The sequence below is a fragment of the Euprymna scolopes genome, chromosome 24 (genome assembly GCF_053919585.1).
Source record: "Euprymna scolopes isolate OS-2025 chromosome 24, ASM5391958v1, whole genome shotgun sequence".
NCBI lineage: Eukaryota > Metazoa > Mollusca > Cephalopoda > Sepiida > Sepiolidae > Euprymna > Euprymna scolopes.
In genome coordinates, this window is record NC_136505.1 from 83,506,528 (window position 1) to 83,532,849 (window position 26,322).

At 33.3% G+C, this 26,322-nt stretch overlaps 1 protein-coding gene across 3 annotated transcripts in view; it reads left to right on the forward strand.

The window, feature by feature from the left end:
- Positions 1-26,322, forward strand: part of LOC145246813 (alkaline ceramidase 3-like) — a 213,659-nt gene that overhangs the window by 35,982 nt on the left and 151,355 nt on the right. The window lies entirely within an intron of this gene.

Here is a 26,322-nt window from a genome sequence, read left to right on the forward strand (position 1 = left end):
CGTATATCACATAGCGTGTTTTCTGATACAGGAGGAAATATTGGGGGTTGGCGGTCTTGGTCGCAAAGGGTAGAATTAGCTGCAAAGTTCTTGACAAAGAGTTTGGCTTTGTCTGATGCTGACGAGATTACCTCAGGTCCATTGATAATAGTTGGGATGGAGCACACGCTTCTGTTCAGGATTCTGTTTGCTATTTGCCAAAACTGGTGGGAACCAAGCCGCTGCTCAGCTACTTTGGACTTAACAGATTGAGCATACAACTCTCTTGCGTTCGTTATTACTTTCTTACAATGGTTGCTGGCAGTCCTGAAAACGGCTTTAGTTTCCATACATCTATTACGTTTGAAGCAGTGGAAAAAGTGATTTCTGTGCGCAATGGCAGCAGCACATTCTGGAGAGAACCATGGCTGGCTGTTAGGTTTTTGCTGAAACTTTTTAGAGGGTATGAAATGGTCAATACCTACAATTAACCATTCAGTTAGTTCTAATACTATAGAGGACACATCCTTTTTAAACATGGAATGCAGAGGTAGATCAGATATAAATGTACGGAAGCTATCCCAGTCAGCCTTAGTGTATCGACACTTTTTTCGTTTGAAAAAAATTAATGGCAACTCTCTGGGATTAGCCGACCAAGTGTGCATCAATGGAACCCCGACGGAGAAAAGAAAAAAGGACCAGAGGTGAACTGTAAGAGAATGAGATGATTTGACGTGACCAATTTGTCGGAAGGGCAATTCGGCATCAACTACACCAGTCACATTTTTATAAAGATTTTATAATTAAAAAAAAAAGAAAATACCACTTTAACTGTTTTTTGCAAAATTATTTTTGGTTAATTATTTTCTAATTATCAAGGATTAAAAACTTAAATATTTTTTAGTTCTATTTTTGATGATGAAAAACAATATGAAAATATAATTTCATTGTTGACGACTGAGTGTTGTTGTCTGCTTTTGTGTTGTTTTAGATAAACAGTTATTTTTAAGTTCATTTTTTTTTTTTAAATCAAATTAATTTTTCTTTTAATAATTTTTATTTCAATTTTATTCAAAGAAAAAATATCTTCATTTACTGAATTTATTTTAAAAATTAAAAAAAAAAAATCTATAATGGCAAGGTGCTAATTTGACGCTGACCCCCCCCCCCCCAAATCGATCACATGCCGAATCGGCCAAGTCAAAATGTACCAAACACGAACTGGAAATCACAATCGAGAAAGATTTGATTGCAGCAGAAGGATACTGGAGGGATCCTGTGGTTAAGATTGAAAACAATGGAATAGTTTGACTGCCTAATACGTCACATGACACAGGAGTTCCTAAGTCTAAGTAAGGATATGTTATTGTTTTTCTTTTTCGCTCGATATTTAATGCATTTGAACATGGCCGTTTTCTTCTTGATATTCTTCCGACATAAACCAATCTTATCGACGTGCATATATGCATTTCTTTGTTAGGTGTTTTCTTCATCTGATGTGCATGGCATTTGTATGCTTCATCAAATGATGCATTTTGCTATTTTGTCAATGTCCAGCTATCGGGCCATATAACAAACCAAATTTCACTGTCTCTAAAATGTCCCTCAAGATTATCATAGTGGAAGGACTTCCTAGTGGTGCGTAGTCTATCCTTGCATTTGTGAATTTTGATATCTCTTTCATTGTCTGAACGTTGTTACCGAGGCATACAAATTCCTAGACAGACTTAATATAACTTATAGTCAACAAATATTTATATTTTTTTAATGGAAATTGCTCCAGACAAGGCATGAAGCCATTTGATATAATGAGCTAACAAGAACGATATATGATTATTGCCAAGAGAGGAGATGCCTATTGATTTTGGTCTTGAAAAAACTAAAGCTATTGGTAGGAGAAAACAGAAAGAATTTCAGTGAAGTATCAAAAAAGCGAATTGAAATCAATGTACTAACGAGTCAAATGAGTTCGAACAAAGGAAGCAAGGAATAGATCAGACAAATCTGAAGAATGCATGCCATAAGAATATTTGTGAAAAAGACTGAGACTGGCGCTGTCACGTTTGTGAGAGACAGGACACAGAAAATAGGTTAGGACTAATCAAATTAGATGATTTTCTGAACCTTATCAAAAACTTTCAAATGTAATACAGGTTCATTAGCGCAAATATAACAACAGTATATTATACATGGCCTGGTAACAGGTTTGCAGCGATAGTGAATTGCCTCAAGTGTGAGAAAGTGTTCAGAATGATAGAACCAACTGACTTTACAAGCGACAGAAAGAGCAATGGATCTTGTATATGAACTCCAAGAAAGATTTGATGAGAAAGAAAATCAGTAAGTTTCAAAGTCATTTCTTCTCAATTGTATGCAAATGTTTGATATTTATATAAAAAAAATTATTACTTCGGTGTGAAATCTCAGAAATCAAGGAGCTTCTATCTAGGGCTGAGATACATAGATATTCGAGTGTTCAACTAAAATTCTCTTTTGCTGTCCAAACGTTGAGTTAGTAAACATGAACATTAATTTTCCTTTCCTCAATTGACCAATTAACTATGTTATTGTATATCTTTCTTGTCCAGGAAAAGGATTCATCTAGTCTGATGGAGTATCCGGTTATAGTCAACTAACGTATTTCCTAACTTCCTGTGTGTCTGCTATAGGAAGCGGTGACAAGGCAAATCGGTTTCTTTCACATTTTTCTCACCTGTGCATTTTTTTATTACGTTTTTCCAACTGTTTTTTTTATTTTTTATTTAATAATCATTGAAAAGTTTTTCTGTCTAATTTTAATTAAAAATTATCGAAATTAGTTTGATTTTTTTTTTTATAAAGAATTATTGAAAACCCTTTTTGCACTTTTTTTGTTTTAAGAATGATTGTTTTTTGTTTTAAGAATGATTAAAAACACAAAATTAAAAAAAAAAAACTATTTTAGGAATATTATGTATTAGATACGTTTTTTATGATGTTTGAAATTTTGTTATTTTGATTTCCATAATTTTATTTTTATACTTTCATAAACATATATTTATTATATAAATCTAAATAAACTCATTTTTAAAATTAAAAAATGTTTTATAATTTCATATGTATTTCTTATAGTAAAATTTCAAATAAAATAAAGACTTATTTTTAAATTTTTTTATTAAAAGTGCAAGTAAAGACCAATTGTGTTATTTTTTATGTATAATTTTGTTAATTTTTATTATATACTTTTCAATAATGTTCTTTCTTTATATTTTATTTCAATAAATCGCTTCACAATAGAAATACTGAAGAACAATTAAAGTGAAGGAACTGATTTGCCTTGTCATCGGTATGCAGGAAGTTAGGAAGTACATTAGCTGACTATAACCGAGTATCCAGCTAAGTGTTGTTACTTGAGGTAACATCATTACAGAAAGATGCACCATTCCTCAGATGATCCAGTGTATAGTGGTATCAAGCGGATCCTATTTGTGCTTCAAATACCAGGTTATTTTGAATATTTTATCAAATTTTACTTATGCAGTGAAGTATTCCCATGTCTGGCAAACTCTTGTACAGAGAAACTGAAGACCCTCGGGGATGGTGCTTAGTAGAGAATTCATACTCTCCTAGTTTTATTTATTTATTTATTTTTTTTACTTCAGTCGAATTCTCAGAAATCAAGAAGCCCCCTACCTAGGGCTAACACTTGAACTCTATATGAGATACATAGATATTCGAATGTTCCATTAAACTTCTTTATCTCTCAAACACTGAGTTAGTAAAGAAATTGAGAACATAAATTTCCTCTCCCCAATTAATCATTTTTATATGTTATAGTATATCTTTCGTTTTGGTCTCTTGGTCTTACTGGATTCCAGGATAAGAATTCATCTAGTCTGGTGGAGTACCCAGCTTTGTGCTGCTACTTGAAGTAACATCACTTGGAGAAGTGCACCATTCCTTGTAAAAGCTAATGTGGGTTAGCCATAGCAAGGAGATCTTATTTGGGCAGCGAATACTATGTGATTATGAATATTTGGTCAAGGTTTACTTCTAGGGAAAGTATCCTCAGGCCAAGTTGTTCTGGCATACCCCTGTACAAAGACCTTAGACACTCGAGGATAGTGTTTGGTAGGCATTCGACAATATATACTGTTTTGTGCATTAAATGATCAAGTGAATTCACAAGCCATTAAACAGAAAAACCATGTTATTATAGAAAAGAGATATAAACTGCAGATAAAGTATAAACATCTGTAACTAGGCCGAGTGTCCTAAAATTTAATACCCCCCCCCCCCAAGAAAATGATTTATCGGAATTTGTACTCTCGTATTTTGATACTGGCCCTGACTGCATTTTTGCATTCTTGAACAAGATGAGATCACACTCCTTGCTGCATTTCTGCTAAATTCTTTGCACTTGTCACCATGACCCTGTTGTCGTAGGCAACTGAATTTCCCAATTGTTTTAACAAATGGATCATATGTTGCATCGGATGCAATTTCTTTCATGTGAATTGTTTCTAATGCAGTATTTAGTTTATATCATACTACAAAAAAGCCTGTCTGACAACAGCTCAATTTTCAGTACTGAAACAACAGCCATAGATATCACCTTTAAAATCAACTCAAACAAATACATAATACTTTCCAACTCCTTATCAGTTCTGATGTCACTAAAAAACATAAACTTCAACAATTCCCTAATCATCAATCTCTTACAAAAATTATATATTCCAAAATAAAAACATCATCTTCTGCTGGATTCTTAGCTGCATAGGACTCAAAGGGAGTAAAAAAAGTTGACACAGCTGTAAAAAGATCATTAAAACTGAACACTAGCAATATAAAAGTACTCTATACTGACTACAGACCCCTAATCAAGAAATATATCATATGCAAATGGCAAGAATAATGGAGCATCTGCAAAAACAATAAATTCTATTAAATTAAGCCCATTCTCAAAGAAAAATAACAGAAGACAAAATCTCTAACAGGATGATGACAATAAGGTAAGAAGTGGTAAGAACAAGATTCCAAGTAGAGCACACTGTTATCACGCACTCATACCTACTAAAAGGTCGAAGAAGTTCAAATCTGTATTCCATGTCAGGAACTCTATACCGTAAAACATATTCTAATAAATTGCAAAGATTTCCAACAAATTCGCAAAAAATATTACCAAGAAAACAATTTAAAAGACCCTTTCCACAAAGTAGGCCCTAACAACCTCCTAGAGTTGTTAAAAGCAACAAAGATATACAATAAAATATAAATGGAAAAAGAAAAAAACCCTTATAACACAACTAACACCTATCAAATTGCAATAATCATACAGAAAAGAAAAAGTAATCACTAGAAAAAGTACAAATCAAGCAATAAACAAAGTAAATCAATCTCTTCAGCATTAGATAACCCAAAAGGGTTGCTATGCTGGTAAAATAAACAAACCAAATCAAACCAAATGGTTATTATCTGGTACTAATTAGGTTAAACGTTGCTTAATTTTGGTGTGTCGACAAAATTATGTCAAAATGGTGGGGAGAGTATTACTCCTTCCCAGGATCGCTTCATTTATCCACTTATACCCCATAGCTACTTAGGTTAAGATAGCTCTTAAAGATCCTGGACTTCTTCCATTGTTTTTCCCAGACCATTATATATATATATGATTTGAATATATATGCATAAAGTTTCATAAAAATCGGATAAATTTTAAACTGTACAGCTCTCTTATGGGTTCACTTAGAGATTCAGAAACACTTCCATTGTTTTCCCAGGTAAATTTTACATAAGAATACACTTTTAAATTTTATGTAGATTCTCTGAGCTTTGTTTATATAGCGAACAAACAAACCTCGAGTTATGTGATTTAAATGCGTAATCTTGTAATTCTTTCAATTATTACTAAATCTGTTTGGATGGATGCCAGCTTGACATGTGGCGCTCAGTTCTGTGGCAGATACTAAGGAGGTTTTCTGTGTGAATGAGCGGGCATTAATTTTAACAATTAATGCTTACACCAACATCCAATTATAAAAGAGAATATTATTTTTTACATTCAAAACCTCACCCAGAAAAGCAGAAACGAAAAGTAAACAAAACTAAAACTGATGACCTCAAATAAATATATAGTCTTTGGAATGTGGATCTTGAATTGCAAAGATATGCTATTAAATGCTGTAGCAAATAGCAGAAATGGTTTTGCACTTGGTTGCTTAAACATTGGAACCTCAGTTCCCAAACATAATTTGTTCTTAAAAACTATTCTAAAACTGAATTGTTCTGAAAACTGGATCATATTTTCTCATTAAAAATAATTTAAAAGACTATTTTTATCTATTATGGTACTTATACAGAATTCGAATCGGGCTATTTTTTTTTTTTAGATAGGATTTTCAAGTTAAATTCAATTTTTATGATACCTTTTTATTAAATTGTTAGGTGAAAGTATAGAATAGTAAAAAGGAACTCTCCTTTTCATGTTAAGAATGAATTTCTGAATAATCATGTTATTTCAACATTGTTCATATTTTGCATAACTACCTATTTTTCTTAAGGTATTTAATAAATACATATTAAAAAATAATATTACTGTTTTCGATACTAACTAATGTATGACGTAAAACTTGTTTCATAAAAAAAGAAATTATATTCTTTGAAGCGTTTGTGAATTAAAATTATTTTTTTGTGTATATTTTGATCATTTGATTACACATTTTGTAATATTTTTCTTTTTAGATGTTAGTAGATGTTTAAAAATATAGTTCTTAAAAAATAAATTGTTTAAAAATATAGTTCTTAAAAAATAAATTACTTAAAAATATATGAATTGCGACTTTGCAAAAACATGTTAACGTTTCATCAATCGGAATCGAAATATTGTTAGAAAACCAAGACATTTCTAACCTGAATTTTTTGTTCAAAATCCGAATTACTCCAGTTTCGAGACGTTCGTGAACCAATTGTTGACTCTCTTCACATATTGGAATTAGTGGCTGCTGTAAGCAATTTTAAAACAACAAAAAGACCCGCACATCAGTAATATTTGAATTATTCTGACTACAATAACATTTTTTTTATTAATGATTTATCAAGACTAAAAGCTGTTCAAAAATAGAGATTAAGGATATAAAATATATTGTCAATGATAATAAATATTGTGAGATGATTGAAAATAATGAATAGAGTTAATAAAATTTGATGTCTTATCAGGACAGTTTATGACAAGTGTTTATTGATAATAAGTTTACTGATGGTCGTTGTAGCTTGCAGGGAAACAATCTTGTGGTAATATGCTTCACAAATGGGCATTTCTTGCAAAGAAACATTGTTGATAAGTTTTGTTTGATATTAATTAAGAACACAGAAAGAAATGAAAATTTTTTGCAGTGATGATGTGACTGTCACTTAAAACTGTTAACATCATGGTTTCCATTCGGTCTTGATAGTAGATACGCTCTGTAAAGGCAGTTGCGCATATATTTGTGAAACAAGGGTTGCACAATCTCAAACAGCTATCCTGAATTGACACTGATTTCAGTAGCAAGAAGTCCACGAAGACGGGAAACAGTGCCAAGATAAGTGGAGAGTATATACAGCACCCTGTATTTCCAAATGGTCAGCTATATTAGTACTGACCAGGCTTAGTGTGACTTACTGATTATAACCAATACTATTATATTAATCATTAAGCTATGGGGTTATGTGGACAATTTTAGTGTAGTTTTTTAAAAACCTGAAACTTACTCTTGTCAAGAAGTGTAGTGCGACAACCTATTATAATCAAGTAACTGAATTTTTTACTGTTACTCATATTGCAATTTTCTTAATGGTGTTTGTTATTACTATTTATAATTGCTAGCATTTCAGCCCAGCGTTGCCCGGGTGTTTGGAGGTGTATGTTGAGCAAAAAAAAAAAGAAAAAAAAAGCGGTCAATTCTTTTTAACTTTGACCCCTATTATGACCCCTTAACATGTATTGTTTTGGGCTCAAATCAAGTTATCAAGTTAGATCCATATCCAAGGAACCTATATCTAAAATTTCAAGTGTTTAGACCCAAAATTGTCGGAAGAGTTTGGTAGAGTTCTCAAAGGTCAAATCGTTGAACTTTGACCCCTTAGCAGCCAAATTTCTGGCCGAAAACCAATCACATAGACTTTCCCACATCTCAGTACCCTTTATATCAAATTTCGAGTCTGGAGACTGAAAATTGACAGTTATTGCATAGAGAAATGTACACAAACACACACAAACAGACAGACAGACACGTTCAGTTTTATAGATATATAGATTGATTCACATATTTAATTGTATTGTGGGTCTACTCAGTTCAAATATATAGTTTATTCTAATCTCAAAACTTCTGTAACATAATCTCATACTAGTTACCTATTTATATGTTAGTAGCTAATCAGAATGTCAATGTTAGATGATGATATTGCAGATAATAAATTAGGAAACTGTATTCATATAACGTTTTCATTATCAGTTGCACTACTTACACACACACACACACACACACACACACACACACACACACACACACACACATTAATACAATTTGAAGGATGCTAAAATATTAAAACACCCATACGCACATGTATAAAATTCAAGCATTTCACATTTTATGTATTATTTCAATTATTCTGATAACTGTTCTCATCTGGGATGTTACTATCACAATGTTTCATTGATGTAACTCAGACCTTCTTCGGGTGTATTTTGTCAAATTCTGGAATGTTTCTGTCGAACTCAGGAATTTGGACGAAATTTGGAGTGGAACACTATTTACTTCATGGAGGTAGAATGCTCTTGTACTGACAGCCATGACTAGATAGAGGTCCTTAGTAATTTGCACTTGTATTTTTCAGTTGCTGACACTGAAGATTGAACCTTCAACCTTCAGGAGAATATCACTTTTTACAATTGATTTTTCCAACCACTGCGCCACAGGTTTTTGCGGACAAAGAAAATGTTTCTAATTAAAATACTGTGTGCATTGCTAATTTCTCTTTTTGCTCATTGTACTATTTCAAAACACCTCTTCCTCCAAAATCCTCTCCTTCTAATTCATATGCAAACATTTGCAAATGCTTTAATATAATTCATATGCAAACATTTGCAAATGCTTTAATATAATAGATGAACGAAAACAGGAATAAACAAATTAGTCATCAGCAATCGAGTAAATAACATAGTGTCAGTGTTCCTTTTCAAACAATTACCATGAAAAGAAGTAATTTTTCTTGAACTACAAAGTTTTATCGCTTGATTTTTGTTAATCACAAGCAAATGATTGTTGATCCTTGTTAATCCCAAGCGAATGATTGTTGTATTTTTTTTATATCATAACCTGTTTGAGGTGATATTGAATCAAAATATCGAAAGTTTGTAAGTGCAACTTTGGTTGCTTCTGAGTTTTAGCTGTACATATATACAGACTGAAATGCACCTTTACCTATATAATTCCCTAAATTAGTTCTTTACTAAAAATGAGTTCTAAATATTTTTCTAGTCCTCTTATTTTAAATATCAGTTCAATCATTTTTCTTATTTTAAATATCAGTTCAATCATTTTTCTTATTTTAAATATCAGTTCAATCATTTTTCTTATTTTAAATATCAGTTCAATCATTTTTCTTATTTTAAATATCAGTTCAATCATTTTTCTTATTTTAAATATCAGTTCAATCATTTTTCTTATTTTAAATATCAGTTCAATCATTTTTCTTATTTTAAATATCAGTTCAATCATTTTTCTTATTTTAAATATCAGTTCAATCATTTTTCTTATTTTAAATATCAGTTCAATCATTTTTCTTATTTTTAAACTTACCCTCCCCACTATCTAGTATGAAAGGCTAATTTGTTTCGTATACTGTATAGAGCAAATAACTGGTGACATTTATTAGAATCTGGCTTTTAACTTTCGTAATGTTGTAGTCCTGAATCATATAAGCATCCTGAATAATTCACTAAGTATTTGCAGAAACTAATCAATATGTAAAAATGCTATTGATCACTTATCACTTGCAGCACAGAATCTATAATGATCCAATCTCTGTGTTTTGTCTTTCTTTATTGCCATAGTTACCATAAAACAGTGAAAATAAAGCCTCCCTTTTCACTACTACACCAAGATGTACGAGAAGGTGCTATACCTTTATTCCTTGGATTACTCCATTTACCTTTGATCCTCACCTCATAATCCTGAATGTTTAGCAAGGCGGCATCCAGTACTATTTTTTTTTTTTTCAGTCTTAGGTATGATTCTGCTGAGGATTGAACCTCGCTCTCCTGATGCTTTAGCAAACACTGTAATCAGTGTAACATCAAATTCTAGTGAAAAATGGTGTGAAAGATGAATATTAGAAATGTTGCAGTAATTTTACAACTGCTTTATTGATTGAATAGCACTAGTTTCAATAAATGTCTTCTGTTTTGGGATACAGTTTTGATTTCTGTGAGGACCTCATTTCTTTGTGTTTGTCTCGATTAATTGATACCATTTCTTTGAATATGGTACCACCTCTTAGATGATCAATAATTTAAATCAAATTTATAATGATAATAATTGTTTTTATTTTTAGATAATGATGAATAATTTGGATTATTCACATGAGTATTCTCATCTTGATTTTTATTCTCAGTGTTTCAGCTAATGTAATTGCTGACCCTGTTCAGGTGCATCTTTTTGAATTTGGGTACCTTCTGATCAAACCTTGAAAGCAGTATGCAATTTTGAACTGAACATTTCATTCCATATAATTCTGCTTAGTCTATCCCCTTGGATTCAATAAAGGGTTTAGTTTGAAATTTCATCCTAGTTCTTGAGTTTGAAAACAGTTGCCAAGTTTGATGAGAAAGTTGCCAAGTTCAAAACACACATGAAAGTCAGATGTTGTGAATATATTAGATAAGAACATTTGACTTTAAATAATAAAAAAAAATATCTTTTGTTCTGTTTAGGTGTGTGTGAATAAATAGAAATTAATGAATAAAAATAATTGAATATAAACAAAAATAATTTTTTAGTTCATATATCAAGCAGCCACCATCTGGGACTAACACTTGGTTTCTTTACGAATTACATAGGAAAATTCTTAAATGAACATTCGGATATTTAACTCCTCAAACGTTGCTGCTTATGATGATTACATTTTTTTCTCTCCAGTGGACAACTTAATCATTAGAGGTAACTTTGCTTATGGTTTTGCTTGCTTTTATCGGATTCCAAGATTTTAGAGGAGGCGGTTTTATTTCGGTTTTGAATACTATTATTAATTTGAATTTTTGGTCATGGTTTACAATGAAACCTCGCTTTTCGCATATAAAGCGTTCTGAAATGGTTATTTGTAAACTGAATCGTATTTTCCCATTAAAAATAATGTAAAAGAATTAATGTGTTCCTACTCTTATCTCAAAATTTTCGCCTATGCAAAAAAAAAAAAAAAAAAAAATTAATAAAATAATATGCTCATCTGCATAATCAAAACCTTGTGATTGTATGCAAAAAAATCTATCTTGTAAGCAGGACACCCTGTGTTCAATCCCTGATGAATGACTAAAAAGTGCAACACTCATTTTTGCTCTAGTGGACATGATATAATGGTTGCTACAGCCTGCTAAATAAATCTAGATTCGTTTTTAAAACCTTAGACATAATTTGATTCTAATATATAGATTATATTTTTAAAAAAAATTTATGTATTAATACACAAATTTGGGTTTGTTTGTTTGAATTTTTGCTGTGTTTAAAAGAGTGAGGGCACATTAATATATGAAAAATATAACAATTTATTCTCGATGACGGTTATGGATGGTTAGTTATGAGGAAGATGCACACACGGGAATTTGACAAGTTGATTCTTTTCGGCCGAATTGTCAACCAACACTAATATTGTTTTTCGGTTGTTATTATATAAATATTTGTTACCACCTGAAATGCGGTCCTGGATATGACCTTAAACTATATCCAGTGGTGAAGCCCTAGCTTGCGGGCTATGGGGAGTGTGGAGCCATCCTTTAATTGCCATTGCTCCCAGGTCCACTCTGACCCGGAGTGGTAGTACCTGTTAGGGTCCCAACTATGGGTTAAATAGAAACCGACTTGAAAACAACAAATATATTCTATTAAAACATTTTTCTTCAAAATCTTTGGATTCAGCATTAAATAACCCGAAAAGGGTTGATATGCTGTAAAACAAAAACAACCAACCACCTGAAATGCCCCTTTTTGATGATATTGTCACTCTAACTCTATAACCCTAAACCAATGGCGTTTTATTTGGCACTCATTATTCACTAGACTAACTCCTGTGGAAATGACCGTTAAAACATATTTTTACTTTTCTTTCTCACAATTGCAATTTTACATGCAATTGACTTTCAGGTTAATAATTTTTATTCAAATGACTTTTCATATATGACGTAAGTACACAAAATGATCTCTCGATACACATGGCTAAAATATCCAACATATCGGAGTATCCAACTTGGGGTTATTGTGATAGCAACACTAGAAGATGCATCATTGCTTGTATGAGACAGTATGTAGTCATGCCGAGGGGGTCTTATTTGGGATTTGAATTCTGTTTTTATTTGAACACTTGGTCAGGTTTTACTTCTAAAGTGAAATATTTTCATGTCAGAATGTCTTAACAAACCTCTATACAGAGAAACTGAATACACTCAAGAGTAGTGAGATATTAGTAACTAAACATTATTTGGTAAATCTATTATTTTGCTAATTAATTAGTGTCCATATTCAAACAAATGATTTAAAAGTTTATGTGAAGGATGGTTAGGTTAAAAAAAGGTCAGGATAAAGAAAGTCACTTTGTGGAGTTGGCCGTGCCTGAAATTGAAAATTAAATAAGGAAAGGGTCACCATCTATTATATAAATCTCACCTGTCTGTTTAAATGTATGTATGTTTGTATGTCCGAAAAAACTTTTGACAGAGGTGACAGATTTTCACAAGATCAATATCATTTTGAAACTCGACCCTTCGGACGACAAATATTGGAAAATTTGCTAAACACATTAATTCCTTCACCCTCAACTGGCCATTTTTCTACAAGGAAGTGCCGCTTTTTTCACCGATATTTTCGAAAGTTATTGCCTCTTTTCGATTGACTAACCTTAATTTAAACCTACGTCACTTCCGGTTTGCCTTCGTGGTACGGGTTTGAGCCTGCCTGCCTATTACCATTTTTTTTTTCTCAACCAACGCACTTACACACACCTCCACTTTCTTTTCTGCCTTTGCGTCATGGTTTCGAGCCTGCCTGCCTACTACAATTTTTTTTTTTGCTTAAACACACCTCCAAACACCCTGGCAACGCCGGGAAACCAGGCTAGTCTTCATTAAAGTATAAATCAACTTTTAATCGAAGTGAACACTGGTACAAAAATGGAGTTGATAGGTCAGCTGGATTTTTAGTAAGGATGTAATAGTTTCAATTCTTGAATTTACTTCCACTTCTGAGGAGAGAGGAAGAATGTCAGTCTGTTCACATTGGAGAATCGATTCAAACTATTATACTTTGTGTGCATACAGCTGTGTTTGAAAAGCAGCAAGCTTCCAGTGCACATATTGGTGGTATGTTAATTGCCCGTGCATCAATGCGCCAACCAAATTACAACTCTACATAACACAAGATATAGCGCGTACATATAAACAAAAATAGATATCGCGTGTAACTGCTATAAAACTGATGATTTGTGTAAGTCGAAAACTCTCATAATACATAAGCATCGGATTCATTTTGGATGCTTCCTATATTCTTTATGTTGTATAATGGATTGCTGTATGCCGCATAGGAATTACATTAGCTAGGGTTCAACTAAGTACACATCTAAGTAACAGAATGTTTGAGGAATGAATTAATTCCCGCCAAACTATAACAGGAAGAAAGGTCATGTATGGTAAGATAAAGTCAAAGTAGATCAAAACAAAGAGACGTTGACTACATGACGTGACGGATATCAATTGACAGAAACATGTTTCAAATCAGTCTTCCTATGGAACATGTGTAGTAAGGATCGGTAATGATACCTTAAAAGGAAACTTTTGATAATCGTCAAGCGCGAAGCACCCCTCTAAGGCCTCTGTTCACTGTCCTTAATAAGATAGTTAAGTAATTAGTTAAGAGAATACTAGTCTCTCACTAGACTATTTTGCTCCAGAATAAACTCTATACTAAACTCAAACAAATACGCACGTATAATGACATTTTTAAGCTATGAAAATTATTTCAAGTCAAAAGAAAAAAAAAAATTGTTTGAAATCCATGAAAAAGAAAAAGAAAAACTCAACCGTTATGAAATGTTTGTTTTTGTTAACAACGTTTGTCTAAATGAACAGCTGCTGTTGACAACACATTACAGATGTTAGCAGCGTTTCCGGGTGTTGCCATGCATGGTTGATGATTTCTCACTATGTCGTCTGATCACATTATGTCTTGCTTTCATTCATCAAACAAAAAATTGCATGGTCTATAAGCATTGTAGTAAAACCATTTCCTGTGATCATGTGATTCTTTTCACTACCGTGCCCTGTTTTCGTATTTCGAATGTTAAAAGGATGAAATTCATTGCGACAAAGTTGAAACAATGAAATAGTGTTAAACAATGCAATAAAAATCCGTCCTCTCTCTCTCTCTCTCTTGTGTGCGTGAAAACATATTTTTCTATATAGATATATTTTAATTGACCCAAATTATTCAAGGTAAAATCTCGATGACCTTAACAACAGAACATATATAAATAAACTAAATTCTAATTACCAAATATATTTTTACTCGAGGTTTTTTTTTCTGGAATTGATCATTAGTCTACTGATGAGCTGCATGGGTAAAAATCTTAAAAATTATAAGTTGATTCCCGGTTGTTTATGCATTGCCGAGTTGCACTGAACAGTTTTGAATTTCGGTAAGAAAAAAATATGAAGATTTGATCACCGGAATTTAGCGTACTGTGCACACTAGAATTTCCACTATTTTAGTCTTTTAAAAATTTATTAATATAACTTAAATTTTGATATAGTCTACATCTTTTCTCTATTTTTTTTTTGTATCTAACTTGGATAAGAAAACAATTCTTTCTGCTTATTTACATGAAAATGATTATATCCTTATATATATATATATATATATATATATATATATATATATATATATATATATATATATATATATAAATGAACTGTATCTACTCGGCTTTTCATGGGAATATTTTAAAATGTATTTTTGTTTTTCTCATTGCCCCCCCCCCTCCTCCCACACACATCACATACACTTGTCTTTTCTCTTAATTAATTTCTTGTAAGAAATTAAACCAAGGAATATGATATTGAAAAGAAAAATAGTCGGTTTTATAACACAACATGACTGAATGTTACATAATTTCCATCTCGTTTCCACCTTAATTTTTTATTTCAAAAATGTAAAATCTTTTTAATGACAATTTGCTAAATGTTAAGCTAAAAATGCTAACAAATGCCTTTCAAATTCAGAAGATAACGAAACTATGAAATAAATGATTTACTTGTTTACAAAGAAGCCGGAATGCATTCTGGGTAATTTAATTTTGTAATTAATTTTTTTTTTTTAATGAGACAGAACATTATTTTGTTATGAGTAATTATTAAAAAAAAATTTATTGGTCTTTTTTCTAATGCAGTTAGCCGAGTGATGATAACCTTAAAAATTGTACGTCTTCATTTCTTTAATATCACTAAACAAAATATTCAGTTTAATTGGGGGAAAAATGTAATTTGAAAATGTGATTATTTCTACGAAAAAAACTTTTCTCTCCTTCCGTCTCCTTTATTTTTTATTTTCTTTCTCTTGAGGCAAAGTGTTGAAAAAATGGGAAGCATCTGACATAAATCTGGACAAACATATGCTTTATACTTTCTTTTCAGATGGTAAACATTTTTTTTTTTAACATTTTCATTTACTTTGAAAGAAAGATTGAATTGACTGATGTGTTTTGCAAAAAATAAACCGAATAAATGTGAGAAAAAAATGTTTATTTTCCCAACGAATAAGCAGTATAAACTTCACTCAACATCTTTCACTTACTTAATGGAACTTTTTAGTCCATTTTTTGTTAAATGTTATTTTAGTTTTGACTTTATTTTTTATGTTATGAAGAAAGGTTTGCATAATCAAAGTAATTCTTGCGTTTCTACTGTTGTTTGTTTCCGTGTGTGTGTGTGCGTGTATATATATATATATATATATATATATATATATTGTTTGATATTATTTAATTATCTCTAAACATATACGTTCCATCATCATCATAGATATCACTATTCAAATTAGTCACACGATTTGGACAGTGGACAAGAGCCACCTTTAACTCGAAATCCTGACGCTCTAACCAATGAGACTAATCTGAATAGCTACACGAAATGATGAGAAATAAATCCTATTATGCCATGCATTAATATTTAATGAACTAACGATTCACAGCTTATCAAGGCTGAAAGACCAATCGAGGATAAGAGTTCATGAGTTTGTCAAGTGGAATGTGAGATAACATAAAATATATGAATTTGATTATTTAAGATGACAAAGGTGTTAAAATTGGACTTAAAAACATGTGGTAGTCAGTTGGGAAGTAGCTCCGTAGTATTGTGTTCCATAGGTGGGAAATTGAGAAATAATATGTTTGTACGCATTACATTTAACATGAAGCAGGAAAAGAATTTGAAAGAAAAACTTTCAGGCTAGAAAAATTTCCGACATCTGTAGATCTCTACACTGAAGAGATGGAATTTTGCTCCTAGTATTTCGTTTAGAGGGTACAATTTCAGTAAATTTCATTGGATCCCATTTCATGGAAATACTTATAAAACATGCATACGGATGCAACACTGGCGATGTGATAGGAGTGAGAATTTGGCACTTACGATACTTACTTCACTTGTATCCTTTATTAAACCTCCCTTTCTATCATTAATATTTGTAGGTTTCTTCCCATGTTATTTCCTCTGTTGAACCTGACACTAAACTTACAACATATCTATTTTACAAAGTTTTTATCTTTGACGTGTGAGATGATGTCATCAGAAAACTCTTTTTATATTCAATCAAAAATATAAGTTATTTCCTTTGTTGATTTTGATAAAAGATCTTTATTCATCTAAATAAGGAAACGTTGACAAAACATGTTTAGTATTTTGTGTACAAATCTCTTTAAATGTGATGGAAAACAAATAAGAAATCAATTTGCCTTTTTACTTGCAATTTAGAAACAAATCGCAACTCATTGTCTGATCCTAAAAGTCTGCCCCTAAGAAACATTTGAATACAAATACTGAATATTTGCCTAGAAAAATAAAACCATATTGGGAAATAGAACTATTTGCTATATTAAAATCAAACAAATCCTTGATTTAAATATAACAAATAATAGTTAAATGTCCTTTTTTAAAGCCAATATGCAAATTAATCTTACAGCGAACATTTCATAAGCAATAAATATATAAAAAAAATAATTGTGTAACTTTGAATTAAAATGAAATAAAGCACATTGACTTTACAGTTTATGTGAGAAATGGGTGCAAATTCGGCATTTCTTTATTTTGATTTAGGAAAAAATATGAAAGTCTACAAGAAGACAAGACTGAAAAATTAATAAATTTACCATGTAAGTAGCGCATGACGTTGGAATATGACAAGGTGAAGCATGACATTTGAATGCGACAAGGTAGAGTGTGACATTTGAATGCGACAAAGCAACGTTTGAATGTGACAAGGCGACGTTTGAATGTGACCAGGTGGAGGGTGACGTTTATTTGTCACATAGAGTAGTCGTATTTTTGATGGAAAACTTTAAAGGTCAACGATGAGAGGGAGGAGATGTCAAATGAAAGTTATGCAAACTATGCTTTCCAAGCAAAGCTCTTTCTCTATCTTTTATTGTGAGATTTCAATGAGGAAATATGTGCAAGTGTGCTGCCTCAAAATAGAGACAACATATTTTGGACAACGAATGTAGTGAGACAGGCTATCTGTCGATCTATCTATGACAAAGGCTACATGGGATATAAAGTATTTAGACACCTGTCTGTAAGGCATAATTTAACAAACTGTCTCGTACTTGACTAGAGTTTAGTTGTTAGCTACAGAAACGAAGATCAAAGTTTTGTATTGAATTGCCATTTCTGACAAGCAAAACCAATGAAACCTCACAAATTTGCAAATGTTGTTAGATTGGGGAATGAGGTTTTGATATTAAAACTATACCTCATCTCAGGGAGCCGTCTTGAAAATTTTAGTGAAGGCATTTGTACTATTTTTTTGCTGTAGCTGTTACATATACCACAACAATCATTGTGTATTTACAAGACAGTTGCGAAAATTTGGCTGCCAAGAGATCAAAGTTGAAAAATTTGACCTGTGCAGACTCTACCAATTTGATTTGAGCTGAAAACAATAAATATTAAGAGGTCAAAATTGGGGTCAAAGTTAAAAAATTTGACCTCTGCTGTGTCTGCCAACTTTTCTCTATGGTAGTTAAGAAAGCCTGTTATATAGAAAGGTATTACGGTATATATGCAGACTTTTTAATATATACATATGCACATAAAGTTACGAACGGTACATAGGGCCCAAGCAAAACTGGGCTGAACTGCTAGTATATATATAGTACTGATTTCAAAAGTTTTTAAAAATGACTTGGGTGCCATCAGCTATAATCGAAACCAAAACATTTAACGCTCCAGCTACATTCCCTCATTTAGCGCTCCAGTTGCGTTCATACCATTTGAGCTAACCTGACAGATAGATTAGAAACGTTTAAAATTAAACCACTTCAGGTTGAATTTGCACATGTGCAAAATTAATAGAAATATGTCGACAAATTGAAATTAACATTTTGCATCTCAACTTGCCAACATATTTCTATACGCGTTATTTATCCATCCAAACAAAGATTTTACTTGTTATAAACCATCCTTCGTGTTTGATTACTATTTCCTGTTAATTTCAGTGTTATATGATCAGTAGTTGAAGACTTTTTTTTTTTTACATACGAGTCATCACTTATCAAGGCCTAGAGGCCACTCGAGGAAAAGGGTTATTGAGTGAACAGTAGTCAATGGGATAATATTGTAGTAATCATTAGTGGAAATTTGATAAATTGGATTACTTAAGGGGACGATTCATCAAGAATTTGTTTACATTGGACTTGATACTCCCAAACTGTAGTCAGCTGGAAAACAAGCAAATAGAAGAGACCCACATGCGTGCAGTTCTAAGAAAGAAGCTTTGTTCATGGAACCTACGTTTTGGTTTAGGCACAGATAAAGAGTGGGGGAAATTGACAGTGGATTCAGCTAGACGAGTATTTTTCGTGAAAATTTGGCGAGGAGGGACCATAGATTGGAGCTCAGACGAGCACTTGCTATGGAAAATAAATCAGACAGGCTTGTAACGTCTCTTCTGTGGGAAAGAGGTATCAGCGAAGAGAAAAGGACATCCCCCACTAAGTCTATTTTGAACACCGACACACGTACATACATCTAATGTTTATATTTATAGATTAAGGCATTACCTTAACAAAATTTAGCTTTATAACGATTTAGTTTGGTTAAAGATGTAATAACCAAACAGTATCCTAATAATTAAATTACCCTTTGAAAATGCTATTAAAAATATGGCTATAATGACGTTGAAACACTGAAATTGAGCAATGTTGCGTCTAAGATAGGGATCATTTGGGAATACTAAGTGATTTATGGAAAACCCAGTTCAAGTGGCATTTGAAGCCGAAGGTGGGTTGCCAAGCTGTAAATACAATGAAGTTAACAGGCAGTCCTTGGATGTCTGTTATGATCTGTGCCGACAAGATACTGCCAAAGGGTAGATAGATTTCATATTTAAAAACATAATTTTAATAAAGAAAAATGTGCATTTATTTGTGTGTGTATGTTTTTCATATCAGTAAACATTAAAAATAACGGAAAGCTCTGTTTAATTTAATTTAATTATACTTTTTTAAAAAATTTATTTATATTTTTTTTCAATGATCTTTTTTGTGTGAAAATCCAAAAATGTAAGTTCCACGAACGTTTTCGATTCTTTGTCAAATCATCATCAAGTGATAAAACAAACGCATAAAAAGTTGGAGGAAAATGGAGAACGTGTACACTGTTTTCGGGAAAAACCACTCCGGCAGTTTAAATTCAATAATGTCAGAATTAGTGCACAGGATCAAATTGTATAACATTAAGCATTTTAAAATATTACTGGTTTCAAACTCAATATATTATCAATTGTATATGTATGCGTGCGCATATATAAAACTGCGGACAATGCTATAAACTCCCTAAAATAATTGGTGATTATAAACCTGGATATCTATATGGGAATGTATAAACCCAATTCTCCCCTCTGCTCCATTATTTCACGAGTAACAACTCCTATTTATAAATTAGCCAAAGCAATGATCTCATAACCCCTTATCTACAAAGCAAATACAGTGTAAAATCTACTGAAAAACTTATACAAATTCTCCAAACAACAAAAGTTCATAACAAAATCATTAGACGTAGAAAGCCTCTTTACCAGTTCACAAAACCATTGATATCATCATGGACAATATGTACAATAATTCATATCCACTAAAAATTAACCATATAATCCTAAAAAAAATCACTACTAATATGTACAACCGAAGTCCCCTACGATCATAAAGGCAACAAATTGCACAAATCGATGGGGTTCGTATTGGGACCCACCTTTAGCAACTTTTATATATCCAACCTGGAGAATAGAATATTTAATGATATTAAAAAACCGTATATTTACTTTTGGTACGTTGACATTTTTATTCTTGCTGACAATAATAATGAAATAGAAAAACTAAAGGATCATTTTCAAACAAATTAGTTTTCACTTATGAATTAAATTCAAACAATAGTGTTTCCATTGCTTCATGTTTTTATAGTCTCCAGCAAAAATGAATTCATTACTTCTCTACATAAAAAGACTATTGCAACCAATTCTTGAATCTTCAACTTCCTTACCGATACAAGACCGCAATTATAAAGAACCTTATTAATCGAGTCAAATTGATCTCCTCAAATAAAAAAATATTCTACAGCGAATTAAAGAATATCAAACAGGTTTTGATTAATAACCAATTTCCCAATTTCTTAGTAGATAACCAAATAAAACTAACAATTGAGACCAAACTAATAATAACCAAATTAACAATCCCCACCTCATCAATATATTCTATCGCAACCAACTACACCACAACTTTAAATCAGAGGAAAAGGTACTAAGGAATATAATACATTGGTATATATCCCCAGTCAATAATAATAAGATCAGATTTATCATCTACTACAAGAAATTAACAACTGCTAACCTCATAATTAAAAACAACACTTCTGGACAATAAAATCAATTGATGAGACCAATATAGTCTACGAATTCAAATGCCGCTTGGAAGAATGCATTTCCAACACCAATAACTACATTGGACACACGACGAATGCATTGTCATAATGATTGACCCTACACCTTTCAGACACAAGCTCGATTTGCCAACACCTAGGACAACATGACTGCCCACATTCCCAGTTTAGAAAAATCCTAGTGGAAAATACAAAAATCATCCATATGGATTCAAACGTTAAAAGACTAAAAATACTGGAAACACTATACATAAAAGCTAAACAGCCAAAAATTAACAATGTAAATTTTGAAAACAGTAACATTTTTAAAGTGCCTGGGTATGTAACCATCCAATATGTAATATATATGTATATGTGTACAATAGGGCAGGTCGATTTTGGAACCCCGCTGAGGCAATGGTAATGATAGTTGGTGTTTGACATAGAAAAGACCTACACGAAATATTTTTTTCAAAATCGTTATCTTTGCTTGAGGAAATGACTTTAAAATTTGAAAAATTGAAGCTATTAAGTTTTTCGGTAAATTGCCAAGAAGTTCCGTCATCAAAACAATCCGTACCGTTAAGAAAATGGAATCATTATTTAGGATATGTTTTAAATTACAATTTTCCATAAAATGAGTGAGGATAATGAATTAATAAAACAAATATTAACTGTAAAAGCAAAGTTATGTTTTTAAATAATAGCGACCAAAGTTCACTTTTTCATTTCAGGAACTCTTTTTGGGTGGGAACATTTTAGATTTCACTGTTTCAAAACATGCTCGTTATTGATATTGAAAATTAACGTTTGTTTATTATTTAATTTGAAAATATTACGATTTAGGCTTAATTATTTCAAAAGGAAAAACGAAAAAGACATGTTTAAAATATATATTATTATATTTCAATTGTCTGCAGTGAATTTAAACATATTTGTTTTATCTTTTTTTTAATTTTTAAAAATTTGTTTTCTATTGGGTTGGTGCAAAAATAATGGCATTTTTTTATGTTCAAACGAACGTCAAATACATTATTTTTGCACCAACCTAATATTTTACATAAAATTCTATTTGAAATTTTTATTAAAATATGGTAATACTCCAGTTTTATATTTAAAAAAAAAATGGTCCATACAATTTTATTCTACACATTTTTTAGTTTTTCTGCTTAATAAAAAAATACTTTTCAGAAAATTAGTGTCAAATTTTTATTTCTTTTCTTGTTAGGGAGTAATTGTTTTTAAGCAGTATTTTACTTCTAAAATTATAGTTTTAAAATCAGATAACCCACTAAGGTTAACAGTAAATAAGGAAACTGTTTTAAAGGTTTTTTTGTTACTTGTGCATCTATGTTATTCTGCTAAAATAACTTTATTATTTAGAAAGCCATTCTTAACATGGGAAGGATAGGAGTTTGTGTTGTAACTATTCTGAAAATTTACCTAAGAATTTAATAAACAAAATTTCATAAAAATTAAATTTAATTTGAAAATACTATTAAAAATAGCATGGTAACATAGACGCACAAGCACTGGTTTTTCAAACTCTAAACACTAACCACTAGTTTAAAATGGCACAGCTACAGCAAGAATGAATCTCTTTTTGGATAAATTCATTTTATCGAAGGAAGTAAAATCTACTAAAAATGTCTAAACTAAACACTACTATGCCTCTGATTTGGTTTGGCCCTCTCCCTTCAATTCAACTCAACAAAGTTTTTTATTATTTCTTATTTTTTTTACATATGAAACTGGAAGATAGCCAAACCAACTAACTGCATACACTCGGGTTTGCGCTTTGCGAATCGTAGTGATGACGCTTGGGAGCTTGGACCTCTCGAGAACATCAGTGTCTTGCCAGCGAATATTCAAGATGTTCCAAAGACATCGAAGATGGAAGTGGTTTAGTTCTTTTTCGTGACGTCTATAGAGGACCCACGTTTCACAACCATATAGAAGACATGTCAGGACCACTGCTTTGTACACTTTGACCTTTGTGTACTGCTGAATTCCTCTTCGTTCCCAGACTGTTTTCCTTAGTCTGCCAAAGGAGCTGCTGGCCTTGTCAATACAGTTGGTGATTTCGATGTCGATGTTGGCAACACGAAATAGTGTTCTGCCAAGGTAGGTGAAATGGTCTACTGCTTTCAAGCTCTGACCATTTACTTGGATGTTCCGTTCCTGGTACGTGTTGCCAGGAGCAGGCTGGTGCATGACTTCTGTCTTGCTCATACTTATTGTAAGACTGAAGTTCTCACATGCTGAAGAAAATTTGTCCACTTCCAGTTGCATTTCATGCTCTTTGGTGGCATTAAGAGCACAGTCGTCAGCAAAAAGGATGTCTCTGATTACTGTTTCCTTTGATTTTACTGACAGCTTGTAGACGGCACAGATTGAAGAGCTTCCCACTACACCGGTACCGGATTTGGATGCCAGGAGTAACTTCCCTGAACGCATCAGCATTGCCGAAAACGTCATACGCCGTTGGTTACCGGGAAAAGGGCTGAGATGTTACCGTCATCAGTTACTTGTGCCATCATGCCGTCATGGAACTGTCTTACAATATTCACAAACTTGTCCGGGCAACCAAACTTTGACATGATTTGACAAGCCTTCCCTGCTCACTGAGTCGAAAGCCTTCGTGAGATCAACGAAAGTCATGTAGAGGTCTTGATATTGTTCTTTGCACTTTTCTTGGAGCTAGTGAGCGGCAAATATCATATCGTTCCGCAAGCTGTGCGAAAACCACATTGGAAGATGACCCTGTTCCAGGTGTTTCAGAAGGCGGTTTAGAAGAACACGAGCTAGTATTTTGCCTGCGATTCAGAGGAGAGAGATACCTCAGTGATTATCGCAAGACTGTTTGTTGCCCTTCCTTTTGTAGATGCGAACAGTTGTTGCATCTTTGAAGTCTTGAGGTAGAGTTTCGCTTTGCCACAACTCTTGGAACAGTTTTGTTTGTTTGAGGATGAGATAGCAACCACCAGACTTGAATACTTCGGCTGTGATGGCGTCTGAGCCAGGTGCCTTGCCAGTGGACATTTGCCTGGTAGCTGTTGCAACCTCCTCCTCTGTGTGCGGTGGGTCGAGGGCATGGTTGATTGGCACTTGAGGTAGTCGTTGAATGGCTTCATCATTGATGTCTGAAGGACGATTCAGGACACTGTCAAAGTGTTCAGCCCATCTCTCGAGGATTTCATTTTTCTTAGTGATAAGTGAACCATCTGCACCAAGCAGGGGAGATGTGCCTGATGTCGTTGGTCCATAGACACACTTCAAGGACTCATAGAAATGCTTCATGTCGTGCCTATCGACGTAGCCTTGGATCTCGTCGGCTTTGTTACTGAGCCAGGTATCTTACATGATGCGCAGTTTTTTCTGGACTTCACTTCGTTTACCACAGTAGGCGTCTTTCTTTGAAGTGGAGTCTGGGTCATTTTGGTGAATCTTGAAGAGCCGGTGCTTCTCTGTTAGCAGATTCTGTATCTCCGCATCATTCTCATCAAACCAGTCTTGATGGTTTCTGGGTTTTGGACCCAGTACCTGGAGAGCAGTGGCGTGGATTGTCTTGCTGAGAGATTCCCAATTGTTGGACTCTAGTTCAGAGAGTTGCCTTGTTAGGGTGGTTTGGAGTTCTTCCTGAACTTTGGAGAGTTTCAGCTTGTTGACATTCATTCGTTTGGCAACTTTTTGACCTTGTGGTTTTCTTTTGGGCTTTGTTTCCAAAATCAGACTGCAAATAATGAGGCAGTGGTCTGTCCAGCAGTCGGCACCGCACAAAGCTTTCGTCACGAGCACATCTTGCTTGTCTTTAGCCCTGACGATGAGGTAGTCAATCATGTGTCAATGCCTGGAGCGAGGATGCCTCCATGAAGTTTTGTTTCTGGTTGGGAGACGGAACATTGTGTTGGTTAAGGTCAGTCCATAGGTGGCACAGGTCCTATCCCATGATGTCCGATGATACCTGACCATGCTTGGTGATCCTTGCCAACACGGGCATTAAAGTCACCGAGGAGAAGGAGCTTGTCGGTCTCTGGTACAGAGGAGAGGATGGCTTTAAGGTTTTCATAGAATTTGTTTTTGGTTTCTTCGGGGTTGGTCATGGTTGGAGCGTAGGCACTGATGATGGTTGCAAATGTTTTCTTACTCAGCTGGAGCTTGAGTCATGAGACGATCGTTCATGACTTCAGGAATGCTGTCGAGTTTGCCCACAAGATGATTTTTGATGGCGAATCCAACGCCGGCCTCGTGGTGCTCTTCATTGCTATGTCTGCTCGAGAAGAATGTGTAACCACCGCCAGATTCAATGAGCTGACCAGTAACGGGGAGCCGCGTCTCACTGAGAGCAGCTATATCTACTCCATATCATCCGAGTTCTCTGGCAACTAAGGCCGTTCTCCTTTCCAGCCTTCTGGTCTTCGTCGTGGTTGAAGTTGGATCGAGTAATGTTCTGACATTCCAGGATGCCAGAATGAGTTTTTGTTTGTTCTTTTGATTTCGACCGCAAAGAGGGAAGCCCACCAGCCGCGGTAAGCTGGCCAGGTTGCAGTGGAACAGGCCATGTTTGGTGCACCTTTTCTAGCTCCGTCCTCAGGCTAGGAGGCAAGCAGAGCTGATCCTAAAAAGGACTGCTTGGTCGCTCAGGTGGCTGCCAGACCTCGCTGCTGTTCCGAATTCAGAGAAGAACGACCATATGGCCTGAGCCGCCTATGTGCAGGCTCGCAGCTAGCAGCTTCCAGTGATTCCGCACCTGCTACCACCGCTGCTCGCCCATCACCACAGGACTTTTGTAGTTATCAATTAGACATATATATATATATATATATATATATATACATACATACACACACACACACACACACACATATATATACACACACATTTGTAAAAATGTATAATAAATTATTTTTATTAATTTTCAAACTGAAAGAAAATGCTTG